At 41.7% G+C, this 13,818-nt stretch overlaps 1 protein-coding gene across 1 annotated transcript in view; it reads right to left on the bottom strand.

Annotated features, from left to right (window-relative positions):
- The window catches only part of CABCOCO1 (ciliary associated calcium binding coiled-coil 1), a 283,371-nt gene that overhangs the window by 185,367 nt on the left and 84,186 nt on the right, over positions 1 to 13,818 (bottom strand). The window lies entirely within an intron of this gene.

Raw genomic sequence — 13,818 nt, forward strand, 5'->3', positions numbered from 1 at the left:
GTCTCTGCAGAATGTGAAGCTTTTTTTTTTCTTATTGGATATTATTTGACTGTTTCTCGACTTCTGATTAGATCAGTTCCTGTTGCTCGCTCTCTCTGTTCTCTCTCCTCTTCTTATTGGTTTCTTGAGGCAAAGCAATCTGGCACTGTCTAACTTCCTGTTGAGGTTTCAGTTAGAAGCAGGCACTTGCAAGCTAATAGTTCTCCTATATCGTCTTCAAGTTCCTAGAAAGCCTTCATCCTTTCACCTCTCTCTCTCTACATCTATTTCACAATCGCGGCTAATCTAACCTATTTACTAGTAGCCACAACTTCTACTACAGCTGCAGCTGTCTTCGTCCGATTGCTGAGCTCCAGAGATTCATAAGAGTTGAGCCAGGCTACTGTCTGTAAAGCTATTCTACTTCCCTTGCAAATCATTGTGAGTGTTAAATTGTTTTCTTCATTCTAATAAATATTGTTTGGTGTTTAAGAACTGAGTTCTCTGATATTTGGAAGTTGGGAAAGATAAGGTTAAGTTGATTGTCTAGAAATTCAAACTAGAGTGAACTCTGATGGCAGGACAGTATGTTTGTCCTAATATATACATATTTTGATTTTAAATACAAATTATGCTGTGATCTATAGCATCCGTTAGTACAGTTTACAGTAAATAGCTGTTACACAGTAAGATTGTGGTTATTCAGCATCAATTCAAAGGCTAATGAAATTTTTTTGAGAAACTTATTCCAAGGAATGTTCTGCTTTACAAAGTAAAGTTCTCAAAATAGTATCACATAATTACATACAAATAATATAGAAACAAAAATAACAAGCTTGCAGAAAAAGATCATACAGCCTATCTAGTCTGCCCATCCACACTAACTAAATTCAGCTTTACAATTTCTAACACTCCCTCCGAGATCCCCTATGTTTATCCCATGCTTTCTTGAATTCTGATACTGTCCTTGTCTCCACCATCTCCATGGGGAGGCTCTCCCATTCATCCACTACCCTATTTTGTAAAGGACTTTTTTCTTAAATTACTCCTGAGTCTATACCCTTTCACCCTCATCCCATGACCACTCATTCTAGAGCATCCTTTCTTTTGAAAAAGGACCAGCTCCTGTGCATGGAAATCTTGGAGATATTTAAATGATTTATTATCCCTGTAAAGTATGGTGAGCATACTACACATCCTTAATTAACTTGCATTCGCTATCAGTTGAGCAAAGAATAAAAATCAAGGTTTTAGTATTGGTTTTTAAGGCTATTTCAGGCAAAGCCCATCGTATTTGTCTGGTCTCCTTTTTAGATATAAGTACATAAGAACATGCCTATACTGGGTCAGACCAATGGTCCATCAAGCACAGCATCCTGTCTCCAACAGTGGCCAATCCAGGCCATAAGAACTGGGAAAGTTCCCAAAAACTAACTCTATCCCATGTTGCTGTTGCTAGTAATAGCAGTGGCTATTTTCTGAGTCAACTTGATTAATAGCAGGTAATGGACTTCTCCTCCAAGAACTTATCCAAACCTTTTTTAAACACAGCTACACTAACTACATCCCATGGCAACAAATTCCAGAGTTTAATTGTGCGTTGAGTGAAAAAGAACTTTCTCCGATTAGTTTTAAATGTGCCACATGCTAACTTCATGGAGTTCCTCCTAGTCCTTCTATTATCTGAAAGAGTAAATAACCGATTCACATTTACCCGTTCTAGACCTCTCATGATTTTAAACACCTCTATCATATTTCCCTTCAGCTGTCTCTTCTCCAAGCTGAAAAGTCCTAACCTCTTTAGTATTTCCTCATATAGGAGCTGTTCCATCCCCTTCATTATTTTGGTCGCCCTTCTCTGTACCTTCTCCATCACAACTATCTTTTTTGAGATGTGGCGACCAGAATTGTACACAGTATTTAAGGTGCGGTCTCACCATGGAGCGATACAGAGGCATTATGACATTTTCCGTTTTATTCACCATTCCCTTTCTAATAATTCCCAACATTCTGTTTGCTTTTTTGACTGCCGCAGCACAGTGAACTGAGGATGTCAATGTGTTATCCACTATGACGCCTAGATCTCTTTCTTGGGTGGTAGCTCCTAATATGGAACCTAACATTGTGTAACTATAGCATGGTTTATTTTTCCCTAAATGCATCACCTTGCACTTATCCACACTAAATTTCATCTGCCATTTGGACGCCCAATTTTCCAGTCTCACAAGGTCTTCCTGCAATTTATCACAATCTGCTTGTGATTTAATTCTCTGAATAATTTTGTATCATCTGCAAATTTGATAACCTCACTTGTCGTATTTCTTTCCAGATTAATTATAAATATATTGAAAAGTACGGGTCCCAATACAGATCCCTGAGGTACTCCACTGCCCACACCCTTCCACTGAGAAAATTATCCATTTAATCCTACTCTCTGTTTCCTGTCTTTTACCCAGTTTGTAATCCACGAAAGGACATCGCCACCTATCCCATGACTTTTTATTTTTCCTGGAAGCCTCTCATAAGTAACTTTGTCAAATACCTTCTGAAAATCCAAATACACTACATCTACCGGTTCACTTTTATCTACATGTTTATTAACTACTTCAAAAAATTGAAGCAGATTTGTGAGGCAAGACTTGCCTTGGGTAAAGCCATGCTGACTTTATTCCATTTGTTGGGGGGAGTGCTCCCGATTCTGGAGAGATGTGTGCCCTTGGACCACGACGCGACTGCAGAGAGGAGCTCCATGGAAGTGTCGTGGCAGGGAAGACGTGTCCAAGCATGGGAGGAACAGGCTGTCCACTGAGCCCTAACCTCTGCTGAACCTGCACGCACCGGTAGAGACCCAACAACGTAATGCTGGTCTCTGAGGTAGCCTTCCGGCCACTCGATAGCCCTTTCGGACCTGCCACTGGGGAGCGGCAGATGCGGCAGGAAGGACAGAGGTCGAGGACAGGCGATGGTACTGGTACTTGGAACAAGACGGGCCCTCAGACTTGAACTAGGCTCGAAGACTTGAACAAGAAGAGGATGCTTGGAGACTCAGACGGGAAGAAGACATGTGGAGCTTGAGACTCAGACAAGATGAGGATGCTTGGTACTTGGAGACTCAGACAAGACAAGGACACTTGTAGACAGACGAGACGAGGGCACTTGGTACTTGGAAGCTCAGACGAGACGTGGACATGAGGTAGCTTGGAACTCGAATGCGACGAGGCCGCTTGGAACTTGGAACTCAGATAGACGAGGACATGAGGTAGCTTGGAAGTCAGACGAGACGAGGTCATGAGGTAGCTTGGAACTCAGATACAAGACGTTCAGATGTGGATGAAGATCAGAGGTGGATTCTAGAGCTTCAGGTGAGGACCCGGATACTCTGAGGACTTGGATCTTGGGAAGACTCGGACAAGGATAAGGACTCAGGATACTCGGAGACTTAGACAGGCACTGCCCCCCAGGATGCCCTACACAGCCAACGTGGGCTAGTCACGGACCATTCTGTCCCATTACGCGCCCTACACAACCTGAAGAGGCTGGTCGCAGACCACGTGGAGAGCGGGACATGCACAGGACTGAGGCTCAGGACAGAGGAGGAATCCGGGCAGTGCTCGAAGACAGATCCAACAGGAAGAGGGCTCCAGCCACCAAACTCAGACACCGGATAGATATGGATTTATTCACAGGAAGGTCAGCAGGAGACGAGGACGGGGGTGAGGCAAAGCTGGACCCGGAGCGAGGGACTGACGGTACTACAGGAACATCAGGCTGGAACATAGGACATCGGATACGAAAGGACACCGGTACCTTGGGACATCAGGACATTTAGGCGTCTGGATATCAGGGACCTCTAGAGAGGAGGACCACAGGGACATCTGGAACATGACTGACAAAGACATCAGGGGACAGAGTCGTCTGGACATCTGGACAAGGGGACGTCTGGACATCCAGAGATAGGGAGACATCAAAACAACTGAAGACAAGAGAACGGAGGGTGAGAGGAGAAGGAGGACACATTTGGTTTGTTTTACCTGTTCTTCGCATAAGCTGAACTTTCCGGGGGTAAGAAGCTGTTCTTTGCCCCGACGGTAGCAAGACCTTCAGCCCGCGACTGATGACGCCGGAGGGGCATGGCTGCGCCCGGACCCGGAAGTGGGGCTATATAAATGGATACTCTTCCTCTCGTTCCTTGAGGGTGAGAGGAGAAGGAGGACACATTTGGTTTGTTTTACCTGTTCTTCGCATAAGCTGAATTTTACGGGGGTAAGAAGCTGTTCTTTGCCCCGACGGTAGCAAGACCTTCAGCCCGTGACTGACGACGCCGGAAGGGCGTGGCTGCGCCCGGACCTGGAAGTGGGGCTATATAAATGGATACTCTCCCTCTCGTTCCATGAGGGTGAGAGGAGAAGGAGGACATATTTGGTTTGTTTTACCTGTTCTTCGCATAAGCTGAACTTTCCGGGGGTAAGAAGCTGTTCTTTGCCCCGACGGTAGCAAGACCTTCAGCCCGCGACTGACGATGCCGGAGGGGTGTGGCTACACCCGGAAGTGAGTTGACTGGTTTTTTTTTGTTTAAATATCAAAACTTAGCGGCGCGCCGCTGAAGCCGCGCCCGGCATCTGGGCTTTGCTGGGCTTAGTGGGACTTAGCCGGACTTGGCCGGAAATTGTGTCCTACCATTAAACCTCTTTACCCTCCATCAAGTGATAGCTGCTTTGTATTTGCATTTCATATCGGATGCAACTTTGACCGGGACTTTTTTTCTTCCTCACCTTATTGCCTTGTCTACTAGTAGACGTTATGCCTCACACCAAGAGGAAGGCGAAGTTAAAGCCTCCAACTGGTGTGGAAATGGCAAATTCAGGCCAGAGAACTGTATCTGAATGGATGACCCAGAATTCCCCAGATGAGCAGACCATTGAGGGAGTAATATCAGAGCGGGATATTCTCCCTCCGGTCGAAGAAACATCTTTGAGCCCTGGGGCACCCGAGGTACCACCTCCACCTGGGTTAGAGGGAGTAATATCCCCAGAGAACCCAGGAGAAAAGCAGGAAGGAATGATTCTGAAATCCCCAGCTCTGGATAATATAATATACCAAGAAGGAAAATTAGACTCAACAGATAAAGTAAATCAAGGAATAATTCAATATAGTATTTTGGACAAATTTCATCTCACCAAAGAGTTCTAGTACTTCCATAACAGGGAAACACGATAAGGATAATTTATATCAAAAAATTGAAGTGGTTGTTAATCCAGATAAAATGATTGTCAAACCAGTAAATGTCACATTGGATAATGTGTGGAGTTTTTTGGTCAAGATGGATGCATCAATAAATAAATTAACAGAGATGGTTATGAAAAACACAAATATATCAGTTCAAAACTCTGGAAAATTGTTAGAACAAGAAAATGATATGAAGGAATTAGATAAGAGAATATCACAGGTAGAGAAAATTCAAAATCATCAAATAAAAGTGGAAACGGAAGTACATAAAAGGATGGAGGGACTAGAAAATTCAATCAAATCATTAAATCTTAGAATTAATAACTTTCCTATTATTAGGAAATTGAACCCAATAGAATTATTCAGAGAATATTTAATACAAATTCTGGAAATTCCTGAAAAATGTCTTCCGGTAATTGTTAGAGCCTTTTATGTAGGCATAAAGAAAAAGAAATTTGGCCAGGAACCATTAACAGATGATAAAGAAAAAATTGATGCATCCTCTGACACAAAAATTGATAAAGATGCCTCTTTGGATATTTCAGATCTGATACAGAAGTCACAAGAAGAAATTGAGGTTAAATCAAGAGGCACATTACTAGTTCAGTGTGCTTTTATTACAGATAAAGAAACAATAATGACATTTTTCTTTCGTAATCGTTTAAAAACATTCTATGGACAAAAGATCTGGATATTTCCAGATTGTGCAAGATCCACACAATTACGAAGGAAAAAATTCTTATTATTAAGGAAGGACTTGCTGGAGAGAGGTGGGTCCTTTATACTAAGATACCCCTGTCGCTGTCTTGCTAAATTAGAAGAGAAGAGCTATGTATTTACAGAGCCAGAGGATCTCAGAAGCCTTCTTGGAACATAGTTCGGGTTTACTGAATATGAAGGGTTATATCAATGCAAATATTCCTTTGAAAGTAAATATTTTACTTTATTTTTCTTTCTTATATCCGCTATTAATATAGCTGACTATCACTATGATTTAACCTAAGATATTAAATAATTGGATACAACAGAAGAAAATAGGATAATGCATAAACGTTGGCAAGTTAAATGTAAGACATTGATAAGACAGGCTAAGAGAGAATTTGAAAAGAAGTTGGCTGTAAAGGCAAAAACTCACAGTAAAAACTTTTTAAAATATATCCGAAGCAGAAAGCCTGTGAGGGAGTCAGTTGGACCGTTAGATGATCAAGGGGTTAAAGGGGAACTTAGAGAAGATAAGGCCATCGCGGAAAGATTAAATGATTTCTTTGCTTCGGTGTTTACTGAAGAGGATGTTGAGGAGGTACCCGTACTGGAGAAGGTTTTCATGGGTAATGATTCAGATGGACTGAATCAAATCACGGTGAATCTGGAAGAAGTGGTAGCCCTGATTGACAAACTGAAGAGTAGTAAATCACCCGGACCGGATGGTATACACCCCAGAGTTCTGAAGGAACTAAAAAATGAAATTTCAGACCTATTAGTAAAAATTTGTAACTTAGCATTAAAATCATCCATTATACCTGAAGACTGGAGGATAGCAAATGTAACCCCAATATTTAAAAAGTGCTCCAGAGGCGATCCGGGAAACTACAGACCGGTTAGCCTGACTTCAGTGCCAGGAAAAATAGTGGAAAGTGTTCTAAACATCAAAATCACAGAACATATAGAAAGACATGTTTTAATGCAACAAAGTCAGCATGGCTTTACCCAAGGCAAGTCTTGCCTCACAAATTTGCATCACTTTTTTGAAGGAGTTAATAAATATGTAGATAAAGGTGAACCGGTAGATGTAGTATACTTGGATTTTCAGAAGGCGTTTGACAAAGTTCCTCATGAGAGGCTTCTAGGAAAAGTAAAAAGGCATGGGATAAGTGGCAATGGCCTTTCCTGGCTTACAAACTGGCTAAAAGACAGGAAACAAAGAGTAGGATTAAATGGACAATTTTCTCAGTGGAAGGGAGTGGGCAGTGGAGTGCCTCAGGGATCTGTATTGGGACCCGTACTTTTCAATATATTTATAAATGATCTGGAAAGAAATACGAGTGAGATAATCAAATTTGCAGATGACACAAAATTGTTCAGAGTAGTTAAATCACAAGCAGATTGTGATAAATTGCAGGAATGCCTTGTGGGACTGGAGGATTGGGCATCCAGGTGGCAGATGAAATTTAATGTGGTTAAGTGCAAGGTGATGCATATAGGGAAAAATAACCCATGCTATAATTACACAATGTTGGGTTCCATATTAGGTGCTACAACCCAAGAAAGAGATCTAGGTGTCATAGTGGATAACACATTGAAATCGTCGGTACAGTGGGCTGCGGCAGTCAAAAAAGCAAACAGAATATTGGGAATTATTAGAAAAGGAATGGCGAATAAAACGGAAAATGTCATAATGCCTCTGTATCGCTCCATGATGAGACCGCACCTTCAATACTGTGTGCAATTCTGGTCGCCGCATCTCAAAAAAGAAATAATTGCGATGGAGAAGGTACAGAGAAGGGCTACCAAAATGATAAGGGGAATGGAACAACTCCCCTATGAGGAAAGACTAAAGAGGTTAGGACTTTTCAGCTTGGAGAAGAGACGACTGAGGGGGGATATGATAGAGGTGTTTAAAATCATGAGAGGTCTAGAACGGGTAGATGTGAATCGGTTATTTACTCTTTCGGATAGTAGAAAGACTAGGGGGCACTCCATGAAGTTAGCATGGGGCACATTTAAAACTAATCGGAGAAAGTTCTTTTTTACTTAACGCACAATTAAACTCTGGAATTTGTTGCCAGAGAATGTGGTTAGTGCAGTTAGTATAGCTGTGTTTAAAAAAAGATTGGATAAGTTCTTGGAGGAGAAGTCCATTACCTGCTATTAAGTTCACTTAGAGAATAGCCACTGCCATTAGCAATGGTTACATGGAATAGACTTAGTTTTTGGGTACTTGCCAGGTTCTTATGGCCTGGATTGGCCACTGTTGGAGACAGGATGCTGGGCTTGATGGACCCTTGGTCTGACCCAGTATGGCATTTTCTTATGTTCTTATGTTCTTAAAGGTTAGCGCCAGCAGTCTGGTTCCACCCTGGTTAAGGTAGAGCTCATCACTTCGGAAAAGACTCCCCCTTCCGCAAAAGGTTCCCCAGTTCCTTACAAAACTGAATCCCTCTTCCTTGCACCATCGTCTCATCCACGCATTGAGACTCCGGAGCTCTGCCTGCCTCTGGAGACCTGCACGTGGAACAGGAAGCATTTCAGAGAATGTTACTCTGGAGATTCTGGATTTAAACTTTCTACCTAAGAGCCTAAATTTAGCTTCCAGAACCTCCCTCCCACATTTTCCTATGTCGTTGGTGCCCACATGTACCACGACAGCCGGCTCCTCCCCAGCACTGTCTAAAATCCTATCTAGGTGATGCGTGAAGTCCGCCACCTTCGCACCAGGTAGGCATGTTACCAGGCGATCCTCACACCCACCAGCCACCTGGCTGTCTACATTCCTAATAATCGAATCACCAACTATGACGGCCGACCTAACCCTTCCCTCCTGGACAGTAGGCCTTGAAGACACATCCTTTGGTGCGAAAGGACAATGCACCACCTGATGATCAGGTTCTTGCTACAGGATCCTTTCCTGCTGCACCAGGTTGATGTTCTCCGATCAAGAGATCTTCTTCCTCCAAGACAGCACCAATGCTGCCAGTCTGAAATTGGGACTTGGCTACTATGTCCCTGAAGGTCTCATCTATATACCTCTCTGTCTGCCTCAGCTCCTCCAGGTCTGCCACTCTAGCCTCCAGAGATCGGACTCGTTCTGAGAGACAGGAGCTCTTTGCATCGCTTGCACATGTACAATTTCTCACCGGCAGGTAAAAAATCATACATGTGATACTTGATGCAAAAGACTGGGAAGCCCCCCTCTTGCTGGACTGCTGCTTTCATCTCATATTTGTTCAGTTCCTAGTTAAGTTTTAGGTTGCTATGGGAGTAGGAATGGGTCTAATTAAAGTCCTTTAAATGTATTAGTGAATTCACTATATGTCTGGTATGGCCTACAGGGGAATGATCAAACTCTCAATAAGGTGTGGGGAATTCGTGAAGTGACGTTAAAAGGCTGGTTTGTTTGTTTTTAGTGTGAAAGTGGCCTGTAAATTAAAGGATGAGGTGGGGTGGGTGGGTGAAGGGTGGGAGGGTTCAGAAATACAAACAGTCTAACTTCTGTTTATTCGCTGCCTTACTGACTATTAAAAGCACACATACACTAAATAATATTCCCCAAGAGTTAATTTCACCCTAATACTTTTAAAAAAGAAAATTTCTCAAGTAAAACTTACTGATTCCTTTCAGCCACCAGCATGGTGATCCTCTCCTCTCAGTGCTCCCACTGGATTGTGGGTTACTGAGCTCTTCCCTTGCAATATATATTGTGCATCTAAGGTAAATTAGTGCAAAACAAAACCTTTGGAGATTTACACTACAGTTAGTTGTCCTGAGCGACTCACTGCTGTTCTGATTAACAAATGATGGTACCTAATCAAACCAAATCACACTTGCTTAACACCTTTCCAAGGTGAATAACTGAACTTTTCAACCTTTTTACTTAAGTATACACTGCTCCTAGCTTATTTCTAGCTTTTGGCTACCTTTTTTTTATTTTTTCATATATACAAACACTCTAACTTCTGCTTATTAGCTGCCTTACCGACTATTTAAAAATACAGTCTAACTTCTGTTTATTCGCTGCCTTACTGACTATTAAAAGCACAAACACACAAAATAATATTCCCCAAGAGTTAACTTTGCCCCCAATACCTTTAAAAAAGAAAATTTCCCAAGCAAAATTTACTGATTCCTTTCAGCCATCAGCAAGGTGATCCTCTCTTTTCAATGCTTAAGATTTCTTCTATTAAGGAATGTAGGCTAGTTTGAACTCTTTCTTGGGCCTATTCTATTATAGGCCTTAATCTATAAGAACATAAGTAGTTGCCAGGGGTCCATCAAGCCCAGCATCCTGTTTCCAACAGTGGCCAATCCCGGTTGCAAGTACCTAGCAAGTACCCAACACATTAAGTAGATCCCATACTACTAATGCCAGTAATAGCAGTTGCTATTCTCTAAGTCAACTTGATTAATAGCAGTTAATGGACTTCTCCACCAAGAACTTATCAAAACCTTTTTTAAACCCAGCTACACTAACTACCCTAAACATATCCTCTGGCAACAAATTCCAGAGCTTAATTGTGCTTTGAGTGAAAAAGAATAGGAACCACACCTATCCATCTTCAGCCCTCCAGAATTACTCCTATCTCTAAAGATGCACTGAAAAAGTTAGCCAGTGGAGCTACCAGAACTTCTTTAGTTTTTCTTAATACTCTTGGATGCGTCCAATCAGGACTCATTACATCATTTACTTTAAGTTTAGTTAGCTCTTCACAAACAAATTTTTCTGAAAATGAATTGTTTACCTCACCTGAACTTGCATATGTTATAAAATTCCCTCACTTGCGCATCCCAAAGCCAATTTACACTGCCATGCACACACAAGTTTAAAATTAGTCGCAGATATACACGCACCATGGCTAGTTTATAAATTGCCATGTATCTGGCCACACACCCATAGTCACATGTATGTGTGTGCCCACATGTCCATTTTAAAGTTACCGTCCCTATGAGGAACCTGATCCTAGCCCTTCCATAGTGAACACTGAACAGAAATATTTAAGTAATTTCGCTTTTTCCAAGTCCGCCTCTACATAGTCCTCTCCTTCATCTATGAGTTTCATTATGCCAACTATGAAATAATGCATGTGTTTTTCACGCTTAATGACTTTAAAACTAAAAATAACACTAGTTTATTGTTATATCTTTGAGGTTAAGTTGAACAGTAGAGTTGATTACATGTAACAGATGTTCTCCAAGGACAGCAAGATGCCAGTCCTCACACATGGGCGACACCATCCTATGGAACCCAGCACAGGAAACTTATGCCAAGGTTTCTAGAATTTTCTAGAACTTTGACTGAGACTGTGAGCATGCTCAGCATGCCATTATACCATACATTCACTCAGGGTCCCTTCAGTCTCATAATACAGAATTCAGGTATAACCCATGAAATGGAAACCCAACTCCACGGGGATGTGGGCGGGTTTTGTGAGAACTGGCATCCTGCTATCTTCAGAGAACACCTGTTACAGATAAGCAATTCTGCTTTCTTCGAGGACAAGCAGGATGGCAGTCCTCACACATGGGTGAATCCCTAGTTTAAGGTTGTCCCCCCCAACAAAAAGGGGACCACCAAATCACCAAATCCAGTGCTAAAAGGCATAACAACAAATAGTTTTGTTGAAAACAAGGGGGACAGCCTGAACAAAAACAATAGTCCCTAGGCTGGAACAGAGTTGGGTTCTAAACCTTAAACAAGTTCTGAAGGACAAATTGGCCAAACCTGTCGGCTCGTCTGCCATCCCTATCCACACAATAATGTGATGTGAATGTTTGGAGAAAACATATAGAAAGACATGGTTTAATGGAACAAAGTCAGCATGGCTTTACCCAGGGCAAGTCTTGCCTCACAAATTTGCTTCACTTTTTTGAAGGAGTTAATAAACATGTGGATAAAGGTGAGCCGGTAGATATAGTATACTTGGATTTTCAGAAGGCGTTTGACAAAGTTCCTCATGAGAGGCTTCTAGGAAAAGTAAAAAGTCATGGGATAGGTGGCGATGTCCTTTCATGGATTGCAAACTGGCTAAAAGACAGGAAACAGAGAGTAGGATTAAATGGACAATTTTCTCAGTGGAAGGGAGTGGACAGTGGAGTGCCTCAGGGATCTGTATTGGGACTCTTACTTTTCAAAATATTTATAAATGATCTGGAAAGAAATACGACGAGTGAGATAATCAAATTTGCAGATGACACAAAATTGTTCAGTGTAGTTAAATCACAAGCAAATTGTGATAAATTGCAGGAAGACCTTGTGAGACTGGAAAATTGGGCATCCAAATGGCAGATGAAATTTAATGTGGATAAGTGCAAGGTGATGCATATAGGGGAAAATAACCCATGCTATAATTACACAATGTTGGGTTCCATATTAGGTGCTACAACCCAAGAAAGAGATCTAGGTGTCATAGTGGATAACACATTGAAATCGTCGGTTCAGTGTGCTGCAGCAGTCAAAAAAGCAAACAGAATGTTGGGAATTATTAGAAAGGGAATGGTGAATAAAACGGAAAATGTCATAATGCCTCTGTATTGCTCCATGGTGAGACCACACCTTGAATACTGTGTTCAATTCTGGTCGCCGCATCTCAAAACGGATATAATTGCGATGGAGAAGGTACAGAGAAGGGCTACCAAAATGATAAGGGGAATGGAACAGCTCCCCTATGAGGAAAGACTAAAAAGGTTAGGACTTTTCAGCTTGGAGAAGAGACGACTGAGGGGGGATATGATAGAGGTGTTTAAAATCATGAGAGGTCTAGAACGGGTAGATGTGAATCGGTTATTTACTCTTTCGGATAGTAGAAAGACTAGGGGGCACTCCATGAAGTTAGCATGAGGCACATTTAAAACTAATCGGAGAAAGTTCTTTTTTACTCAACGCACAATTAAACTCTGGAATTTGTTGCCAGAGGATGTGGTTAGTGCAGTTAGTATAGCTGTGTTTAAAAAAGGATTGGATAAGTTCTTGGAGGAGAAGTCCATTACCTGCTATTAAGTTCACTTAGAGAATAGCCACTGCCATTAGCAATGGTAACATGGAATAGACTTAGTTTTTGGGTATTGCCAGGTTCTTATGGCCTGGTTTGGCCACTGTTGGAAACAGGATGCTGGGCTTGATGGACCCTTGGTCTGACCCAGTATGGCATTTTCTTATGTTCTTAACTCCACTTTGCAGCTTTGAAGATCTCTTATTTATTTTATTTATTTATTTATTTATTTAACGGTTTTATATACCGACATTCATCAATGATATCACATCGGTTCACAGCGAAACAAGAAACTAGTGCCTGTGGCGGCGCTTTACATCGAACAAGTTTAACATAATACAATTAGAACATATTGAAACATAATAATTAGAGAGTAAGGAAAGGTAGGGGGAATAAAGCATTAATCTAAAATTAAAATAACATGAATACAAGAGGGTAAAAAGAGAAAAAAGGAGGAAAAGTGACAGAAGAATGAAATTAGATTAATAAATTAGTGTAGGCAAAGATTGCAGGTATATACAAAATGTACAATCCATAATCCACAATCCATAGGAACTGACTGCAAGTAGGCCAGCAATCCTACCATAGCTTGAATAGAGTGAGCCTTGACATGACCCCCAAGATGCAACCCCACCTGGGCATAACAGAAGTCTGCTAGCCAATTGGAGAACATGTGCTTGTTAATAGTGATACCCAGCCTGTTCTGGTCAAAAGAAACAAAAAGCTGAGTGGACACTCTATGGGCTTCTGTCCACTCCAGATAGAAGGCTAGGGATCTTTTGCAGACCAAACTGTGCAGGACTTGTTCACCTTGGTGCAAATGGGACCTGGGAAAGAATGTTAGCAAGATGATGGACTGGTTAAAATGGAAGTCCAACACCAAGAACTTAGGATGCATACGCAAGACCAC

The sequence above is a fragment of the Rhinatrema bivittatum genome, chromosome 7 (genome assembly GCF_901001135.1).
Source record: "Rhinatrema bivittatum chromosome 7, aRhiBiv1.1, whole genome shotgun sequence".
NCBI classification, from domain to species: domain Eukaryota; kingdom Metazoa; phylum Chordata; class Amphibia; order Gymnophiona; family Rhinatrematidae; genus Rhinatrema; species Rhinatrema bivittatum.